The sequence below is a fragment of the Primulina tabacum genome, chromosome 5 (genome assembly GCF_025594145.1).
Source record: "Primulina tabacum isolate GXHZ01 chromosome 5, ASM2559414v2, whole genome shotgun sequence".
Classification (NCBI taxonomy): Eukaryota; Viridiplantae; Streptophyta; class Magnoliopsida; order Lamiales; family Gesneriaceae; genus Primulina; species Primulina tabacum.
The window spans coordinates 31,651,391-31,672,966 of record NC_134554.1 but is presented as its reverse complement, the minus strand read 5'-3'; the positions used below and the strand labels follow the sequence as shown (position 1 = coordinate 31,672,966).

The 21,576-nt window shown below is 39.0% G+C and overlaps 1 long non-coding RNA gene across 1 annotated transcript; it reads right to left on the bottom strand.

Annotated features, from left to right (window-relative positions):
- Positions 1-11,706: 11,706 nt before the first annotated feature.
- LOC142547420 (uncharacterized) lies at positions 11,707-19,732 on the bottom strand. The gene is made up of 3 exons (XR_012820669.1): positions 19,616-19,732; positions 17,191-17,579; positions 11,707-12,325 (listed from the first exon to the last, which is right to left on the bottom strand). It is a non-coding gene; the product is annotated as an uncharacterized LOC142547420 (long non-coding RNA).
- Positions 19,733-21,576: the final 1,844 nt, after the last annotated feature.

Here is a 21,576-nt window from a genome sequence, read left to right as displayed (position 1 = left end):
AATTCTTTCAACTCTATAGATGCCATTCTATACGGAGTTCTCGAAATAGGAACGGTACCTGGAATAAGATCAATGCTAAAATCTACCTCTCGAGCTGGAGGTAACCCTGGGATCTCGTCAGGAAATACATCTGCAAACTCCCGTACTACTGGCAAATCTGCCAATGCCGGGCTCGATTTCTGTAGGTCTACAGAATAAATAAGGAACCCCCCTGCTCTTTTCTGCAACAGTCTACTCATAGTCAGGGCAGACACTAAGGGAATCCGAGATCTGGAACCCTTACCGTAGAATTTCCACTCTTCTGTCATTTCGGGTCTGAATCTGACAATCTTTTGAAAACAGTCTACGGTGGCTCTGTACTTAGTCAACATGACAATCCCGACAATACAATCAAAATCAGATAAGCCAAGTACAATACAGTCTAAATCAATCTCATGCCCTTCAAACTGTAGTATGCAATGTCTAACTGAAGTCACAGATATCAGACCACTTCCCAACGGAGAAGAAATAGACACTACAGTGGACAATGACTCGACAGGCAATGCATGTGTCAATGCAAAACGTTCTGATATGAATGTATGTGATGCACCTGTATCTATCAATATATATACAGGATAACCGCAAAGAAAACAGTTACTTGCAATCACATCGTCTGGTGCCTCTTGTGCTTGCTCTTCCGTCAATGCAAACACCTGAGCCTGTTGTCTGGAAGGTTGGCTCACTGTCTGGCCACCTCTGGCTCTGGGCTGGGACTGTGTAGGTGTGGGCTGGAAGGAATGGACAGACGACGCTGCCTCTCAGGCTGAGTCACTGATGCTGATGACCCTACACCTTGAAATCTTGGTGCACCTCTCTGGGGACAGACTCTGGCGAAATGTCCCGGTTGCCTACATATGTTACATCTGTCCATCACTCCCTGACACTGCTCTGTGGCATGTCGGCCTCCACAAGTAGTGCAATACACGCCTGTCACATCTGTACTCTGGCCAGGACCTCTCTGTCGTGGCCCGCTGGAGCTCGATGAACTGCTCCCTGCTCTCTTGAACTGTTTACCCTTAGCTTTCAAAGAATCCTTCTTGCCAGTACTACTGCTTCCACCATCAAATCGAGGAGGAGGTGGTGGAAACTGGACGGCGGCCTGTGGCGGTCTCTGACTCTGAGCACTATAGGAAGCTCCTCGCTGCCTAATCAAGCCAGCCTCTGCTCCTTTTGCTCCGTTCAGTGCATCAGAAAAGGTGTTGGGTCGTCCCGTGTTCACCAAAGTAAAAATATCCGGGTTCAAACCATTGATGAACTGGTCCGCGACCGCTTCGTCATTTCCTGCCACGTGTGGCGCAAATCGGAGCAAAGAAGAAAACTTGGCAACATACTCTTCTATGTTCCACTGCCCCTGTCTCAAATTGGCAAATTCGGCCCCTTTGTCTTTTCGATACGACACTGGAAAGAAACGTTGATAAAATTAATCTTTAAATACTTTCCAAGTAGTATCGATACCTCTATGCTCCAGGGCTCGTTTCGTTGTAAGCCACCAACTTTTTGCCACTTCTTGTAATTGATGCCCAATCAACTTCACTCTCCGTTCGTCGGTATAAGCAAGAGATTCAAACAACATCTCTATATCGTCTAGCCAGCTCTCACAATCCACTGCATTCTCCGTGCCCTTCAAGGTAGGTGGATGGAATGATTGAAACCTCTTCAACAAAGTCTCCATCGGTGTCGCTGTAACGTCCATCTGAGTACCTGACGTACTACCCTGTTCCGGCACTTGACCTGCAGCTGGTTGTGGTATTCTTCTAGGCGGCATATCTGATTATCAAATAGATTAGTACACAATATATATACAATCTGTCTCAGCCCTCCTCTGATCCAGAATCGGTTCTGATTCAGTCTTTACAAGTACATGCTGTAAATCAATTCAGATAGCAATACATGTAATAGAGAAAGCAATAAATCATGCTAGCACATCAAAGCAAGGAAGAAGACTCGATCTACCCCGCTCATTCTATTCTAGTTCAGTCTACAGAACCTACTGGTTTGATACCACCTGTTGTGGGGACCCGGGCTCTAACTCAATTCTTTGCGGGATTAATCGGATCTTTACTCAAAATGTGGGTTAAATTTTTGCTTTTTAACATTAATTAAAATGTATATAAATAAGCACAATATCTTTCTTTATTTAATTCAACAAACATAATATACATGTCTTTTTCTAGTATTTTCATACAAACTAGTGTTTACTACAAACTACAAACCACAAGTAGTACAAGTCTATTAAAAATCACTAGTCATCTTCTGCGCCCGAAGTCACCACGCTATCTCGATCTCATCTCTGTCGTGACCCAGATCCTGCCCCACCTGTTGTTATGCACACATACAGACATAACAACAGCCGAAAACTCCGGTGAGAACAAATCCCAGTATAAAACATGTATGCATGCTAATACATAATCATAACCATGCAGGAAAGCAATAACACTGGGTTCCATAGTCTATGAAACCAATCTATATGAGCATGCAATTCAAATCAAATCATGTCTTGACTCGACTCGACTCGACTCTACTCTAGGGATCCCGATGTGAATAAGACGTCACTGTCTGTCACTTACCCTCCCAATCGGGGTAACTGTACGTCTTATTCCTAGACTTCGGCCTTGTCTGTATCGAATGTCTACAATCTGATTGAATCTAGTCTGAAGCGTCGATACCACCAAACGTCTAGTTTGGCAAGTCTGCCAATGACTCTCCTATCTCAAATGCTTGAATATAAATCTATAAACAAGGCATCATCATATCAAGAGGTTTGAATATTAATCTATAAACAAATCACAATCATATCAAAAGATAAACAATAATTCTAGTATGTGATTTTGTTGGGAAACTCAAACTGAATCTCATTTGAGTTGTGTCTTCCCCAAACAAAACATGCATTATACCTTTCGTCACAAAATGTCTGTCGATGTCGAAGTCTCGATGACGAATCTGTCACTATCAAATCTGAAATGGAAATGTTGATACATATTCTATCAATCTCTAATCTCAATCAACACATATCCAATTCAATACTTGACCTCGGTACCATTTGACGGCATAACAACGTAATTTCTCAATACCGATCCATTCAAATCTCAACACAAATCTATATCAATTCTCAACAATGAATAATCACCATCATATATACATCATAATCTCAAAATCTGCATATTCTTAATCAAGATATGCTAAAATTCATAACAAATGCATACGGTACTATTTCTTCGATCCGGTTGCGAATATACAACATCTATAATCTCAAGAATCTCTAATAGCAACCATATCATAATTTCTCCAACACATAAAATCTGAATCATGTTGGAATTGAACAATATTTACCTCTTCTTGTAGCCTTGGTTGAGAAGATCACAAATCTGAACTCTAATTAAAATTCTGATGAAGATATCTTATACAATCAATTTCTAAAAGAAATAGAGCATGAAGGAATTCTTGAAGTCTCTCTCTCGTTCCATCTGCTAAAAATGAGGAAGAAATTAATGACAACACACTTGTATGTGCATGGCCAAGACAAATGGCTTATTCTTTGGAGTACACGTCTCGCGCATATGCGCGACATTACCCGCGCATATGCGCGAGACCTACTGGTCTCGGCCAAGGCAAATTCAACACCTCCCGCATATGCGCGCTTCATCTCGCGCATATGCGCCAAAGGTTCTGGAGGTGTCGCGCATATGCGCCGATGCTTCTGTAATTTTCGCGCATGTGCGCCGGTCTAATGGCGCATATGCGCCGAGTTCATCTCATATCTATAATTTGAATCTACTTTCTCGTCCCTTCCGGTCCGATACAAGGCGTCTACAATTACCTTAATTATCAACAAAACAAATCTGATTATGATAATCAAATTCTCGGGCCTTACAATTATCGTCATTTTATTTCAGACTTTTCCGAAATTGCCCTGCCGTTAACCAATCTGACGAGGAAGAGTGTGAAGTTTGAGTGGTCCAATGAATGCCAAAGTGGATTTCAAGAGTTGAAAGATAGGTTGACGACAGCTCCGGTACTTGCATTGCCTAGTGGTACAGAGGATTTTGTTGTTTATACTGATGCGTCGAAGAAGGGCCTCGGTGCAGTGCTGATACAACGTGGAAAGTGTAACGACCCATTACAGGCCTAGTGGACCGCCCATACGGCCCACTGCCCCGATCGACCCAAGGCTATCCCGATCTTGGGCTCCCTCAAAGGGGCCTTTTCCCTCACGGGCTTTCCATAGACGTCGTACGGGTTACTCATAGGATCTCCCCCTCCCTACCAAGGGGTTTCTTTTGCCTCCCCAGGACTCGATCTCATGACCTATAGGATAAGTACATTGATATCAAGAGTCCTGGTACCAATTGAAGAGGGGGAGATCCTATGAGTAACCCGTACGACGCCTATGGAAAGCCCGTGAGGGAAAAGACCCCTTTGAGGGAGCCCTAGATCGGGATACCCTTGGGTCGATCGGGGCAGTGGGCCGTATGGGAGGTCCACTGGGCCTGTAATGGGTCGTTACAAAAAAAGGCGCCTTGTATTGTAACGACCATGGGCTATCCCGATCTTGGGCTCCCTTGGGGGCCTTGTCGCGTCTTGGGTTCCTCTGGGGCTTTTTCCCTCACGGGCTTTCCACGTGTCATTACTTATAGGACTCTCCACACCAGGTTGGTGGAGTGGTACCTCCCCGAGTCTCGAACCCATGAACTCCTGACATAAGTACATAGTTCAAAGAGACTTGATACCAGTTGGGCTACTAGCTCAATTGGTACCGGGACTCTTGATATCAATGTACTTATCCTATAGGTCATGGGATCGAGTCCTGGGGAGGCGAAAGAAACCCCTTGGTAGGGAGAGGGAGATCCTATGAGTAACCCGTACGACGTCTATGGAAAGCCCGTGAGGGAAAAGGCCCCTTTGAGGGAGCCCAAGATCGGGATAGCCTTGGGTCAATCGGGGCAGTGGGCCGTATGGGCGGTCCACTGGGCCTGTAATGGGTCGTTACAGAAAGGTTATAGCTTATGATTCTCGTCAGTTGAAGGACTACGAGAAAAATTATCCTACGCATGATCTAGAGCTGGCAGCTGTAGTTTTCGCCCTGAAAATCTGGAGACACAATTTATATGGCGAGAAGTGTGAAATTTTCACGGACCACAAGAGTTTTAGGTATTTGTTTTCCCAGAAAGAACTCAATATGAGACAAGAGACGGTGGTTAGAGCTTGGCAAAGATTATGATGTGACGATTAGTTACCACCCAGGGAAGACGAATGTTGTAGCGGATGCATTGAGCCGTAAGTCGAGTTCATCTTTGAGTTCTATGATCCAGAGACCGTTGTTGTTAGACTTGCAACGAGAAGAGATAGTTTTGGTAATACCGAGAACCATTGCTCGCTTTTCAGCGTTGATCAATCGGGCTACATTGACGGATAGAATCCGTAGAGAGCATGTCAATGATGTGCAGTTGACAGAGATGAGAGCCAGAGCAGAGGAGAGAGGTAATTCAGAGTTTGGGATGAATAAAGATGATTTGATGACATTCAGAGGCCGTATATGCATTCATAATGGTGATGATATTCGGCGAGAACGTCTTGACAGAGGCACATACCGCGCCATACTCGATACATCCAGGTAGTACCAAGATGTATCAGGATCTTCGAAGACTCTATTGTTGGCCAGGTATGAAGATGGATATTGCCATGTTTATTTCTCAGTGCCTAACTTGTCAGCAGGTGAAAATCGAACACCAGAAACCTGCTGGGACATTGTAGTCATTGTCGATTCCTCAATGGAAATGGGAGCACATTACAATGGACTTCGTGGTTGGTCTTCCCAAAACGCAGAAAGGTTATAACTCTATTTGGGTTATCGTTGATCGATTGACCAAGTCAGCGTATTTTCTTCCAGTCAAGACAACGTATTCCATGAACCAGTATGCCGAAGAGTACATAGCAGAGATTGTCAGACTTCATGGTGTTCCTGTGTCGATCGTGACCCAAGATTTACTTCAGAGTTTTGGAAGAGTTTGCATAGAGCCTTGGGTACACGGTTAGCATTCAGTACAGCATATCACCCTCAGAGCGACGGTCAATCAGATAGAGTTATTCAGATTTTAGAGGATATGCTCAGAGCTTGTACTATCGACTATCCTGGTAGCTGGGATTCCAAATTGCCTCTGGTTGAGTTCACGTACAATAATAGCTACCAGACGACGATTGGCATGGCACCGTATGAAGCACTTTATGGCACAAAATGTAGATCTCCCTTATATTGGGATGAGATTGGTGAGAGAAAGATGTTGGGTCCAGAGTTGGTCCAACAGACAGCTGATGTTGTTGTTGTTATTCGAGAGAGGATGAAGACAGCACAGTCAAGACAGAAGAGTTATGCTGATGTACGGGCGAAGGCCTTTGCAAGTTTTAGGTTGGTGATCACGTGTTCTTGAAGAGAGCACCTCTTAAAGGTGTGATGCGATTTGGCAAAAAAGGAAATTTGAGTCCAAGGTTTATTGGTCCATTTGAGATATTGGACAGAGTTGTTGATCGAGCTTACAGGTTAGCCTTACCACCAGATCTTGATAGAGTTCACAATGTTTTTCATGTCGACATGCTCAGGAAGTATATTGCGAATCCTTCCCATGTTCTTCGTCACGAGCCATTGGATTTGACGTCGAATTTGACGTACCAAGAGATTCCTGTCCAGATTCTGGATCGCAAAGTTAAAGTATTAAGAAACAAAGAGATCGGCATTGTTAAAGTTCATTGGAGAAATCAATTGATTGAAGAAGCCACGTGGGAACCAGAGGATGAGATGCAAGTAAAATATCCTGAGTTGTTTGCGTAGTGATGTCAATTTCGGGGACGAAATTCCTTTAAGGAGGGGAGATTGTAATATCCAAGCTTGGTGAACGGTACGGTTTAAGATTTTTTATGTTTATGGACTATTTGGTTAAGTTTAAGTATAGTTAGATGTTAAGAATTTGGATTTATGATTTATAGTATTGTGGTATATAGATGGTGTGTAGTCATAGTGTAGCGTCGTTACGATTTAATTCGTGATAATTTGTATGTTGAGACAATTGGTATGACGCCAATTGGAGTAGTTAGATAAGACATAGAGGTGCAACTTTCATGTTGAAAGTGTTGCCGAATTATGCGGAAGAGACGTTGCGATTCGATTTTAGTTGCAAAGAGTATATTGTTGGCTACAAAGGAGAGTGCACCCGCGGTCCATTATGCAGTGCACCCGCGGTGTTTGGGCAGAACCTCCAGTGCACTCGCGGTCCATTTTGCAGTGCACTCGCGGTGTTTGGGCAGAGCAGCCACCGCACCCGCGGTAAGAAGGGTAGCGCACCCGCGGTCGATGAATAATAAAGTCGTGTTTTTGTGTTTTAAGTGTTATAAGACGAGGATTTACTCATTTTTCCCTCATTCTTTCCTCACTCCTATCGGCTTCTTCAGCTCAAGGAGACCTAGGGTTCTCAATTCCTTTCTTTTAGTTTCCTTTGATTCAAGCATCTTGTTGGGTATTTGTAGTGAGAACAATGATCATTGTGGGTTCAAGGAGCTAAGGTAAGCTTGTGGTTTAGTTATTCTTGGATTATGGTGTTGGAGAAATTATGGGATTCATTATTGTGTTGGTTTTGTGGGTTTTATGGTATGGTTGTTTGATTATTAAGCTGTTGATGGTGCAATACATGGTTTATTGTTTTAGGTTTCGTACCAAGAGATTAGATTCAAGATTTCTATTGGTTGTAAGTGGAATTCATTCCTTGTGCTCACATGATGTATAACTATGCTATTCCCTTCCATTTGATTCAAGTTATGTATTGATATACTTTGTTGTATATTAGAGACATTTTTATGTCTCAATTATGTAAAAGGGAATACAAAAGAATAGAGTATTCAAAGTGTTTGATTTAATGCCAAAGAGAGAGTTCAAATTGATTTATTGGATTGATAAAGAGATAGTCAGAGATTGCATGCAATTAGTTGATCAACGATCATAGGCTTATATCCCAACAGAGTAATCGATTTATATCGATGGGATATAGGTACAGAGATAGAGATACTATTGAAATATCAATCCATCAGAGAAAAGAGTAATACCATCGATATGTTCATGTTCTACTATATTATTCATGTTTAAAGAGTTAGATGGTATTTAATGATTTCAAAGCCATGTTTTACAGAGTATGATATGTACAGAATGTTATGTAAGAGTTCCACTTGCTGATTTTTATACTCATTTCAGTTATTTCATGTGATGCAGATAAGAGTGACGGGCCAGGACGTTGATTGGAGCCGAGGTCATATGCATAGAAGATGGAAGGAAGAAGGCTATTTTGCTAGCATTTTGACATGATCAAAAATGATATTTTGTATTTTGAGGCAACACTTATTTGATCATGTATATACTTTTGATTGTATATAATGAAATGTGTTTATGTCAAGAAAATTTTAAATCCTTCCTCCCCCCAAGTAAATTTTTATTATTCCGCTGTTATTTTATGAAATCGGTCAGAGGTGTTACAGTTAACATTTTATTACCATTTTAATTAGCATTCTAATTATTTAATTAAGCACATTATTTCTCAGGATAGCAGGAGAAGAGACCATTTCAGGGACCACCGAAAGGCAAGGGTCCTATTCCTCAACAGAAGGCTTCGCAGAGACTCGGTGAGTACCAAGTGTGTCCGAAGTACAACCGCCAGCATCCGGGACAGTGTTTATTTTGATTGGGCAAATGCTTCAAATGCGGAGCTAGCGATCATATGCTAAAAGAATGCTCACGATGGAGGCAGCCGACTCAGGGGAGAGTGTTCGCCATGCAGGAAGAGGAGGCGAACCCAGACACGGCCTTGTTGACTGGTAACTTCTTTATTTCAGCTTAGTATTAAATTTTTGCCTTGCATGTTTTGAATTTTATTTGGGATTTTTAATGTGCTAGTTAGTAATTTTTGTGACTGGGTGTAGAGATTTCTACTATGCTTGAGATTAACATTAGAATTTTTGGGATATAAGTTTTTGTGTCGTACCAATGTCTCTCAAGAAATATTTTCATAAAGAGAGTAGCCACGAAGGCCTTGATAGATTCAGGAGCCACTCACTCTTTTATTTTGGAGACGTTCGCTAATCATCTGGACGTCAATTCTATCGGACTTGACGTGAGCTATTCTGTGATAGTCCCATCAGATGAAGAATTATCAGCTACTAGCATGGTCAGAGACATCGATCTCGAGCTACAAGGCCACCTAGTGTATGCCGATCTAATCGTTATGCCGATGCCAGAATTTGATATTATCTTGGGAATGGACTGGCTGACGAATAACAGAGTTCTTATCGATTTCCAGAAAAGGTCAGTGTTGGTAAGACCTTTGGGCATGGAGCAGTTTCTCTTTGAGCCAGATAGATGGAGAAGTTTCCCTCGCATGATCTCTTGCATGCAGGCAAAGAGACTTATTCACAAGGGGTGTCAGGTTTTCTTGGACAGTATTATTTTTGCACCTGACGTATCCACTCCGTCGATATCTGATGTACCAGCAGTCAGAGATTTTCCTGACGCCTTTCCAGATGACGTCACAAGCCTTCCACCAGAGAGAGATGTGGAGTTTTCCATTGACCTTGTGCTAGGCACCGTGCCACTCTCAAAGGCACTGTACTGGTTAGCTCCAAGTGAGATGTTAGAAATCAAGCAGCAGATTCAGGAGCTCTTGGATAAAGAATTCATCTGCCCTAGTTTCTCATCATGGGGCGCACCAGTACTCTTCGCAAAGAAGAAAAATGGGAGCATGAGGCTGTGTATCGATTACCGAGAACTGAACAAGGTATTGATCAAGAATAAATACCCACTTCCAAGGATCGAGAACTTGTTTGATCAGTTGCAGGGAGCTACAGTGTTCTAAAATAAAACTTCGATCGGGGTATCATCAGCTGAAGGTAAAAGATGTAGATGTTCATAAGACAGCCTTCAGAACTAGATATGGGCATTACGAGTTTTTAGTGATGTCATTAGGACTGACTAATGCTCCAGCTATATTTATGGACCTCATGAACCGAGTATTCCAGACCTACCTAGTTCAGTTAGTCATAGTGTTCATTGACGACATTCTCATATACTCGAAGAGTCGTGAGAAGCACCGTCAGAATTTGGGTACAGTTTTGCCAGTCTTGTAGAGTCGCAAGCTGTTTGCAAAATTCAATAAGTGTGAATTTTGGTTGGAGAAGGTAGCGTTTTTTGGTCATATAATATCTAGCAGTGGTATCGAGGTGGATCCAACTAAGGTAGCAGCGGTTAAGGAATGGGTTGAGCCGAAGAATACTTAAAAGATCCTCAGTTTCCTAGGCCTAGCAGGCTACTATAGGAAATTTATTCAGGGATTTTCTTCGATAATAGTGCCGCTCACTTCATTGACTAAAAAGAATTTTAAATTTGTATGGAGTGATGAGTGCCAGAAGAGCTTTGATGCTTTGAAGCAAGTTTTATCACAGCACGAGTGTTAGCCATGCCAGCATGTCAAAGAAATTTTGTGTTGTTCGCCGATGCTTCTAAGCTCGGGTTAGGCGCAGTTTTGATGCAGCATGGTCGGGTTATAGCTTATGCTTCCAGACAGTTGAAAGTGCATGAAAAGAATTATCCGACTCATTATCTTATCCGACTCATGATCTTGAGTTAGCTGCCGTTGTCTTTGCGTTGAAGATAGGGAGACATTATTTGTACGGCGAGAAATGCCAGATATTTACTGATCACAAGAGTCTCAAGTATTTCTTCACGCACAAAGAGCTGAATATGAGACAAAGACGGTGGTTAGAGTTAGTGAAAGATTACGATTGTGAAATTAGCTACCATCCAGGGAAAGCTAATGTTGTGGCAGAGACGCCTTGAGCCGAAAAGTTGCAGTCGTAGCACAGCTGTCAGTACAGAGATCTCTTCAGTCAAAGATTCAGATATTTGGGTTAGAGGTTTATCCTAAGGGCAGAGCTCCTAAGGTGTCTAATCTGACAGGTCCAATCTTCTTTGTTTGACCAATTCCGTAGAAGTCAGTCTTCAGATGAGCAGTTACAGAAATGGAGACTGAAGGATCAAGCCAATGGCAATGTACTCTACACAGTGTCCGATAGTATTGTGAGGTACAGAGGAAGGAAGTGGGTGCCTAGTGTTTATTCGATCGGAAAGGATATTCTGACATAGGCACATGCATCTCCGTATTCTATTCATCCAGGAGGTACCAAGATGTACAAGGATTTGCAGATTCTGTATTGGTGGCCAGGTATGAAGAGAGACATCCGTCGATTTGTGTCTGAATGTGAAACATCTATTCGATTAAAAAGTGCGCAAATATTTTTTTTTAAAGCTCACATTTTCGAAATAACATTTAAAATAATCGTAATTATCTTACCGTAAAAATAGTACAGTTTAAATTAACGAAACTCATCCAAAATCATACGTAAACATAAACGAGTAAAAATCTTAAATTCATCAACGTATGAAAATATTCATCTCCTCTCAATCTCATAAATCGTAATGCGGAAAATATGTGGTCCACGGGTCGTGTCACCCCAACAATTCTGCCTACTCAGAGTTCGGCACCTCCAGTCTCCTCAGCATTTAGCTCAGCTGCATCACACACGTCTAGTGAGTCTAAAGACTCAACACGCCTGTACCAGGAATAACAAGTACATATACATAGCACACAGCAGTGAAAAATATCATAATCAACATATCTTTCATTAACTTAAAAGCATAACGTAAACGTGTTGTGTAAAATCATATTGTATTAAAGCATGTCATGTCATCATATACGTAAACGTGTCGTGTAAAATCAAATCGTGTCAAAGCATGTCATCTCACGTCATCATATACGTAAACGTGTCGTGTAAAATCATAATGCCAACATACCTTTCATGAACTTTAAAACATGAACATAAACGTGTCACATAAAATCATGTCGTGTCAAATCATGTCATCATATACGTATACATTTTCTTTTAATTGAATTCAGTTTATTAGTTGTGACGTTCGTATCAGCTCTGTCGATGGATCCATCTATGTATAACCACAGTACTGGGTGGCGGGGACACCAGCGACACTCTCACCCGTCAACTGGGCGTATCAGCTCTGTCGATGGATCCATCTATGTATAACCACAGTACTGGGTGGCGGGGACATCAGCGACACTCTCACCCGTCAACTGGGCCTTGGCCTATCATATCATCATATCATGTCAATGGAAATACGTTCATCGGGCTTCCTCTGGGGCCTTCTCCCGTAAACGGACTCCCTCTAGGGCCTTTTCTCTCACGATATCTACAATCATATCATCGTATCATCGTATTAGTCACAACCAATTCCCATCATTCAAAAACATTATCATATTCACCACTTAATAAAACACGCATATACGTAACGTTTTCTTTTAAACCAAGCATGCACCGTATTTATCATAATTTCATAAAAATTCATAAACATGATGCGTAAATATTTTAAACATGATAAAATGTGCACAGGGCGCTGCCTTGACCAAAATCTCACCCCGGGTGAAAAATGACTATTTTGCCCATGGAAACCCAAAAATTATTGTTTTGCCTCTAGACGTAAAATTTCAAGTTTTTGACATTTTCTTAATTTCATTGACTCTAACATGTCCCAAATAATTTTTTAAGCCTAAATGAATTTTCTCATATTTTTATTTGGCTTAAATCGATGACTTTTAAATTAATCTTTAAATATAACATATTAATGCGCTTTAATCCCGAATTAACCCAAACCTTAGCATAAAATTCTCAATTAAAAACTTAGACTTCTAATAATTATTTGAGCTTAAATATAATTTTCCATAATTTTTTTAAGCTTAAATCTAGGCGTTTCAATTAATTCTTTAATTAACGTTTCGTGCGGCGAATAAATCTTGAATAAATCCAAAACTCATTATTTTGACCCGAAACTTACAAAACTCCTTAAAATGTCCCAAAACATACGTAAAAGTATTCTTAGACGTAAACTCGAGCCCAATACAGAACTTAACCAACTCATTTTAAAACTTGGAACGAGGTCCGTTTTCAACCCGAATCGAAACGAAACTCAACCAAACTTCTCCCAACTTTTCTCCACACTTAATAAACATCTAAAATGCCTTAAAGTCATCAAGATTAGACACCTAGAACTCTCGGCCAAAACCAGCAAGCTGCTGTAACAAACTTTTCTTCTTGCCTTCACTCACCAAGCTCCTACGTGCAACCCCTCCCATAAATAGCTCCTAGCCTACCACCTACGGAATCAGCTACTGAACTACCAACCTTGGACCACCCTAGGACCCCCTCTGAACCCCTTGAACCCACGCACTCGGCCCCATGCTCGAAGCCCCGCTCACTTGATCGAGGATCACCCTTAACGCAACCATAATCCATCGGCCACGGGCTCGTTCCAGAAATGGTCTGGCCTTACTAGGCCGTGGCTCAAACCCACCAGGGTCTGATCCATATCTTGGTTCGGCCTTAGCACAGCCGGTTCGAGTAAAGCCGCCGATCTCCTCACCAACGATCCAAAGTATCAAGGACTTCGCTCTTCTCCCTCCCAACGCAACAAGGTCACAACTCTAGCTTAAAACCTTTTCTTTTTCGGAGCTAACAGCCCCTCATCACACATTAAAGCAGTCCCCTTGCAACATTTCAGAGAAAACATGAGTAGTGAACAAAATATGCATGTATTTGAACAAAAACCGAGGGATCTCCATGATATGCTTTGGATCGTGAATTTCACAAACAAATAAACATAATACAGCATGTATATATCGTGTATGATGCAACAATAAAAGTACATGGTGTGCCTGCTAATTAATTCGCAAGAAAACCGAAGAACAAGCGTCGGGAATCAAGCCGGGGAATTTTTCTTGAAGGGGAAATGAGCTTGGCCGATGGATGGATGCTATGGAGGTGATGAAACCGAGGGGAAATGATAATGGAGGGGAAGGTACTGTCGGTTGATTCAATTAAATAGGTGTAGGCTAGCAAATAGTAAAACAATTAAATAATTAACAATTAATATAATGAGACTTAATTATTAATTAAAAATTTTAAAAGTGTTTTGAGTCCAATAAACTTAAAAGTAGACCCATTAAATCCAACCATACTCCCGAAAAATATTTTGTATTGAAAAGTTTTTGAAAATATTAGCCAAACCATCAAAAAGTTCCCCATTTTGATAAAATTCGCGTACCGTTAGAAATACAAATCATGCGGGTAAAAATACCCAATAAAGCTTATTTTTGCAAGACACGCTTAAAAACACCTTAATTTAATTAATAAAAATTAATCACGTAATAAAAATAATTTTCCTGAAAATTCTCCGGTGTCCGTTCCTCGTTCAGACGCGAAATGCAGCTTAAAAATCTTTAATGCATGAACCTTTAAAATTTCATTAAATAAATTCTACCATGCAATATTTATGCATAAAATGCATAAAAATAATTAAACACAATTTAATGAAATAAACAAGCATTTAATGATTTAAAACAATTTAATAAAATACCAAAGAAATTTAATAACTTGCATGCATGTGGTTCACGTGGACTTTACGATTTTCGGGACGTTACAATCTCCCCCCCTTAAATTGAATTTCGTCCCCGAAATTCGCTTATCCTTGATAATCACAAAGTTTAGACTTAGTTCTAGTATTCCAATGGTCCACGCTTCCGCGGCGCTACTCTGATAAAATAATAAATCTTAAGATGTCCTTATGTATCCCCGATCCTAATTATTTTGCCTGTCAAAATCCTCATTTGTAATCGCAACTTAAGACGATCTATAGTGACTTAGTTTTATTCTACTATGTCCTCGAATTTTGACTTTTCTCGCAATTCCCAATATTAGAAATGGTAGTCCAAACTTATCGCATCTTACTTTCCTTATAATATACCCAAGATATTCATTGACCTATTATATTTTAATATTAAAATCTTAACAACATCCTTTCTTAAAATTATTGAACTCAAGATATTTTAAAGCTTCAAATCCAAGTATTGGCATTCATGCAGTTCGACTTAGGAGATCTTAGCACCAAAATTTTCTAATCGACTTATATCCTGGTAAAACATTTAAAAGTTAAACCTTATCTCAACCCCATAATAATACTAGCCTAAGATCCTTGAATCGAATCTCTATCTTACCATACCAAACTTACATAACTTAACTATGTAGAAGTACATCCCAATATAACGTTGTTGCAAATCTTAAATTCGAGTAGTATTAATCCATAAAATCCAAAATATATGATACCGATCTTCTACCAAAATAATAAAATCAAGCACCAATTACATGCTTAAACTATTATCTTCCCAATTGCAAGAAAGTTGAGGCCTAAGACCCTTGGACTTTTCTCATTGGAACAAATGTCGCATTCTTACGTATCCTTAATGCTTAATTAGTACTAGCGTATAAAACTTAATATGTTATTCCATGTTAGCCTTAGACTAACTCTAATAATTCAACTTCACTTATAACCCATAGAGTTATAGAATCGCCATATCAAGCTTTTATATTTCTTACTCGGTAAAAATCTTAGTATTCGTTCCTTAGCAACCTATGTTGAACACCACTAATTCTCTTTTATTTTGTTTTTTTTTTTGTCACCCAAAATTTTTGTATAACCACCTATTTCATAAACTTAAAATTCAAGCTTACTTAATCCAAATAGTATTAGGTAACACAATTTCAACGCACGTATCCACTTAAATCTCAAGTTTCTTTATGACTTTCAAAAAATTCCGTATGACGTTGTGTCTAACTCACTTCTTACATGCGTCTGTCGAGTAACCTAACTAACAATCTTACACATTTTCCTAGAAAAATTTAACCTTAACAAAAGAATAATTTTAACTCTTAAGATCATGATTAAAACTTATGTTACATCAAACCTTAAGCCACCAAAATAAGTTAACTTACTGTCTAATATTATAACTTAACTAATTGATCAAATTTATCTTAAATTGTCATCACTCTAAATTTTTAAATTTTTCACAGCATTAATTCACTAGCGTTTAAACTTTCAAACCAAATGTTAATCTATCTTACGAAGCCATTGATTAGCTTTTCTTATAACATTACAACTCAGATGTTTCAAAGTTTTAAATATCCCTTCAAGCCTAAATCATCAAAAAAATTCATATACTTTAAACAATTCGATTCTCACTTACTGCTAAACAAGTCCCAAAATATCTTAAAAATTACAAAAATAATTCTTACCTTCCTCGATATCCAATTTGTCCTTAATCTCGAGAATTCCACCATTACCCATAAGTTCTTGGCGTTCATATTTCCATTTTATTGGTTTTTCGTAACATAAAGTTCATGATTTTAAGCTTATTAAACCCAAAATCAATCCTCATAACCTCGAAAAAAATTTACTCACATGTTCCTCAAAAGTTCGAATTTAATCCTCAAAATTTTCGAAATTTGCGATTTGGTCCTTAAAATTCTCGAAGATTACAATTTTAGCCCTAAAACTCTTCGAAATTTGCATTTTTGTCCCCACAAAATTTCGACTTAGCCTCATAAAACCCTTAAAATTTTCGAAACTCAAAATTTAATCCCAAAGTTTGGTAAATTCGAAAATAGTCTCTTAGAATTTTATTTTTGTACTTAGGTCCTCAAATTATTGGTTATTATAATTAGGTCCTTAAAATTCTCAATTTATACAATTCAATCCTTAAATCCAACTAGGTAGAGCATGCATCCTAAATAAATTCTACGTTTTTATACTTCCAAAGATCGTCGTAATCTTCAAATCATCAATCCTTACATGGAATCCTCAAAAATTAATTCAACTAGCAACCACGAACCATCAGTAATTTCTTAGAAATTCTACAATTCCCAAAAGCATTCATAATTTTCAAGATTAATTTATGATCCATAAGGAGGACATCAAAACTACTGACCTAAAAATCAATATAGTTAAATCATTATCAACCTCTCCTAAAGCCCAATATTCGAATTCTTAGACACGTCCAATTCCAAACGTAACTAACATGCAATTTAATCTGGATTTTTTTTAATAGTAAATCCTTAAATCATAAAAGCAGTTAAACATATACCGTAGATCGTCATAAAGCGTAAATCATGTTAACATGTAGGTGATAAGAGTAAATCATATAAAACATTTAAATCATAAAAGCTTACAGACTTGAGGCTTGAAGACTGAGCGACAGAAGCTGGCGGTGGCACAACCCTATACAGGAACCTTGCTCTGATACCAACTGAAATGTCTACTCGATTTAAAAGTGCGGAAATATTTTTTTTTAAAAGCTCACATTTTCGAAATAACATTTAAAATAATCGTAATTATCTTACCGTAAAAATAGTACATTTTAAATTAACCAAACTCATCCAAAATCATACGTAAACATAAACGAGTAAAAAGCTTAAATTCATCAACGTATGAAAATATTCATCTCCTCTCAATCTCATAAATCGTAATGCGGAAAACATGTGGTCCTCGGGTCGTGTCACTCCACCAAGTCTGCCTACTCAGAGTTCGGCACCTCCAATCTCCTCAGCATTTAGCTCACCTGTATCTCACACGCCTAGTGAGTCTAAAGACTAAACACGCCTGTACCAGGAATAACAAGTACATATACATAGCACACAGCAGTGAAAAATATCATAATCAACATATCTTTCATTACTTAAAAGCATAACGTAAATGTGTTGTGTAAAATCATATCGTATTAAAGCATGTCATGTCATCATATACGTAAACGTGTCGTGTAAAATCAAATCATGTCAAAGCATGTCATCTCACGTCATCATATACGTAAACGTGTCGTGTAAAATCATAATGCCAACATACCTTTCATGAACATAAACGTGTCGTATAAAATCATGTCGTGTCAAATCATGTCATCTCATATCATGTCATCATATACGTATACATTTTTTTTAATTGAATTCAGTTCATTAGTTGTGACTTTCGTATCAGCTCTATCGATGGAACCATATATGTATAACCACAGTACTGGGCGACGGGGACACCAGCAACACTCTCACCCGTCAACTGGGCCTTGGCCTATCATATCATCATATCATGTCAATGAAAATACGATCATCGGGCTCCCTCTGGGCATTTTCTCTCACGATATCTCCAATCATATCATCGTATCATCGTATTAGTCACAACCAATTCCCATCATTCAAAAACATCATCATATTCACCACTTAATAAAATATGCATATACGTAACTTTTTCTTTTAAACCAAGCATGCACCGTATTTATTATAATTTCATAAAAATTCATAAACATGATGCGTAAACATTTTAAACATGATAAAATGTGCTCAGGGCTCTGTCTTGACCAAAATCTCACCCCGCGTGCAAAATGACAATTTTTCCCGTGATAACCCAAAAAATATTGTTTTGCCTCTAGACGTAAATTTTCACGTTTTGACATTTTCTTAATTCCATTGACTCTAACATGTCCCAAATAATTATTTAAGCCTAAATGAATTTTTCAATATTTTTATTTGGCTTAAATCGATGACTTTTAAATTAATCTTTAAATATAACATATTAATGCGCTTTAATCCCGAACCAAGCCTTAGCATGAAATTCCCAATTAAAAACTTAGACTTCTAATAATTATTTGAGCTTAAATATAATTTCTCATAATTTTATTAAGCTTAAATCTAATAAATCCCAAATAAATCCAAAACTCATTATTTTGACCCGAATCTTACAAAACTCTTTAAAATGTCCCAAAACATACGTAAAAGCATTCTTAGACGTAAACTCGAGCCCAATACAGAACTTAATCAATTCATTTTAAAACTTGGACCGAGGTCCTGGTTTTAACCCGAATCGAAACGAAACTCAAGCAAACTTCTCTCGACCTTTCTCCACACTTAATAAACATCTAACATGCCTTAAAGTCATCAAGATTAGACACCTAGAACTCTCGGCCAAAACCAGCAAGCTACTGTAACAAACTTTTCTTCTTGCCTTCCCTCACCAAGCTCCTACGTGCAACCCCTCCCATAAATAGCTCCTAGCCTACCACCAACGGAATCAGCTACTGAACTACCAACCTTGGACCACCCTAGGACCCCCTCCGAACCCTTTGAACCCACGCACTCGGCCCCATGCTCCGATGCCCCGCTCACTTGATCGAGGATCACCCTTAACGCAACCATGCTTCATCGGCCACAGGGCTCGTTCCATGAATGGTCTGGCCTTACTAGGCCGTGGCTCAGACCCACCAGGGTCTGATCCATGGCTTGGTTCGGCCTTAGCACAGCGATTCGAGTAAAGCCTCCGATCTCCTCACCAACGATCCAAAAGTATCAAGGACTTCTCTCTTCTCCCGCCCAACGCAACAAGGTCACAACTCCAGCTTAAAACCTTTTGTTTTTCGGTGCTAACAGCCCCTCATCACACATTACAGCAGTCCCCTTGCAACATTTCAGAGAAAACATGAGTAGTGAACAAAATATGCATGTATTTGAACAAACACCGAGGGATCTCCATGATATGCTTTGGATCGTGAATTCCACAAACAAATAAACATAATACAGCATGTATATATCGTGTATGATGCAGCAATAAACGTACATGGCGTGCCTGGTAATTAATTCCCAAGAAAACCGAAGAACGAGCGTCGGGAAATTTTTCTTGAAGGAGAAATGAGCTTCGCCGATGGATGGATGCTATGGAGGTGATGAAACCGAGAGGAAATGATAATGGAGGGGAAGGTACTGTCGGTTGATTCAATTAAATAGGTGTAGGGTAGCAAATAGTAAAACAATTAAATAGTTAATAATTAATATAATGACCCTTAATTATTAATTAAAAATTTTAAAAGAGTTTTGAGTCCATTAATCTTAAAAGTACGTCCATTAAATCCAAACATATTCCCGAAAAATATTTCGTGTTGGAAAGTTGATGTGAATCTTTGTACGAACGAATAGCAAACACGATTAAAAGAAGAATCGCGCCCTCAATTTAATAACGAACGAAGAATTCGTGTTGTCCCGATCTTTTGAATCAAGTATGTGTATTTGATTTTCACCTCTAAACTATGAAAAGTTTAGCAACAAATAATCACGAAATAAACAACCGAAATTATGACGAACCTTCAAAGAACTCGTCTTTGACAATCCGCGTAAGAACGATCGACAAACGCCACAAAGCTAAAAACTTTGATAAGTTTGATTTTTGATTTACAAAGCAAAGCCTTGAAAAAGTTGAGAGAAAAACTCAAAACCTTGATAAATATCAATGATAAAATCTGAATTGTGTTCAAATTTTCGTGCATATGTTGTTTACATAATCAAAGATATGATATCTAATTACCAAAATAATCAAAACTCTAAACTAGGAATATGAAGATTTTCTCGCAACTGGCTCTCCTCATCTCCTCCCATATCATACTCCTCATCTTCTACTCTACTCACATCTTTAGGCTTAGATTTACTCCCACTAGTACTAACCTCAAGCTTATCCAACCTCTCATGTAAGGCTCCAATTCATTCCTCATCATCCTACTAAAATGCCCAAACAACGCCTCCATTTGAACCTTAGATAATCCTTGGTTCGAACTATCTCCTACCTCCCTCTCCATTTAATTTCAAATTTGTACCTGCAAGACAATGTTAGTAGAAAACAAAATGTTCCTCACCCAAAGGCTCACGGTCACTCCAAAGAAATTCACTCGTCTCGCCTCTTTTATTTTTTTTTGCTCACAACAAATACTCACCGTTCACTCCAAAGAAAATGCACTTGCACTCAAGTAATGTCACTCAAATTCGAGAGTTCTCTCAAGGGGCTCAAGCTTTGTATTTGAGTTTATCAAATAATCAAGTTTCAACTCGTGAACAAATGTGATCGACTCACTTGGACTGTGTAGACAGGAAATTTGAAGATAAATATTTTTTTTTACTAGTGAGAGGCAATTGAATATGACTCTCTAAAGAAAATAGAACAAGATACTCAAAAGAACAATGATGAATTTTCGGAATTTTTGTACTCTTTTTTTTTTGGCTGAGTACTACTCGAAAATCCCAAAAAAAAACACCAAAATTTCGAGAATCACAGACTCTCGAAAAATACGAAGAACGATAGAGCAGAAAGCAGATCTGAAAACTAACGAAGAAATAACACAGATCTGAAAATTTAAGAAAGAAATATACTTAATCGAATTCAATGAACCTAAGCTCTGATACCAAATGATGTGAATCTTTGTACGAACGAATAGCAAACACGATTAAAAGAAGATTCGCGCCCTCAATTCAATAACGAACGAAGAATTCGTGTTGTCCCGATCTTTTGAATCAAGTATGTGTATGAGATTTTCACCTCTAAACTATGAAAAGATTAGCAACAAATAATCACGAAATAAACAACCGAAATTATGACGAACCTTCAAAGAACTCGTCTTTGACAATCCGCGTAAGAACGATCGACAAACGCCACAAAAATCAAACTTATCAAACTTTTTAGCTTTGTGGCATTTGTCGATCGTTCTTACGCGGATTGTCAAAGACGAGTTCTTTGAAGGTTCGTCATAATTTTGG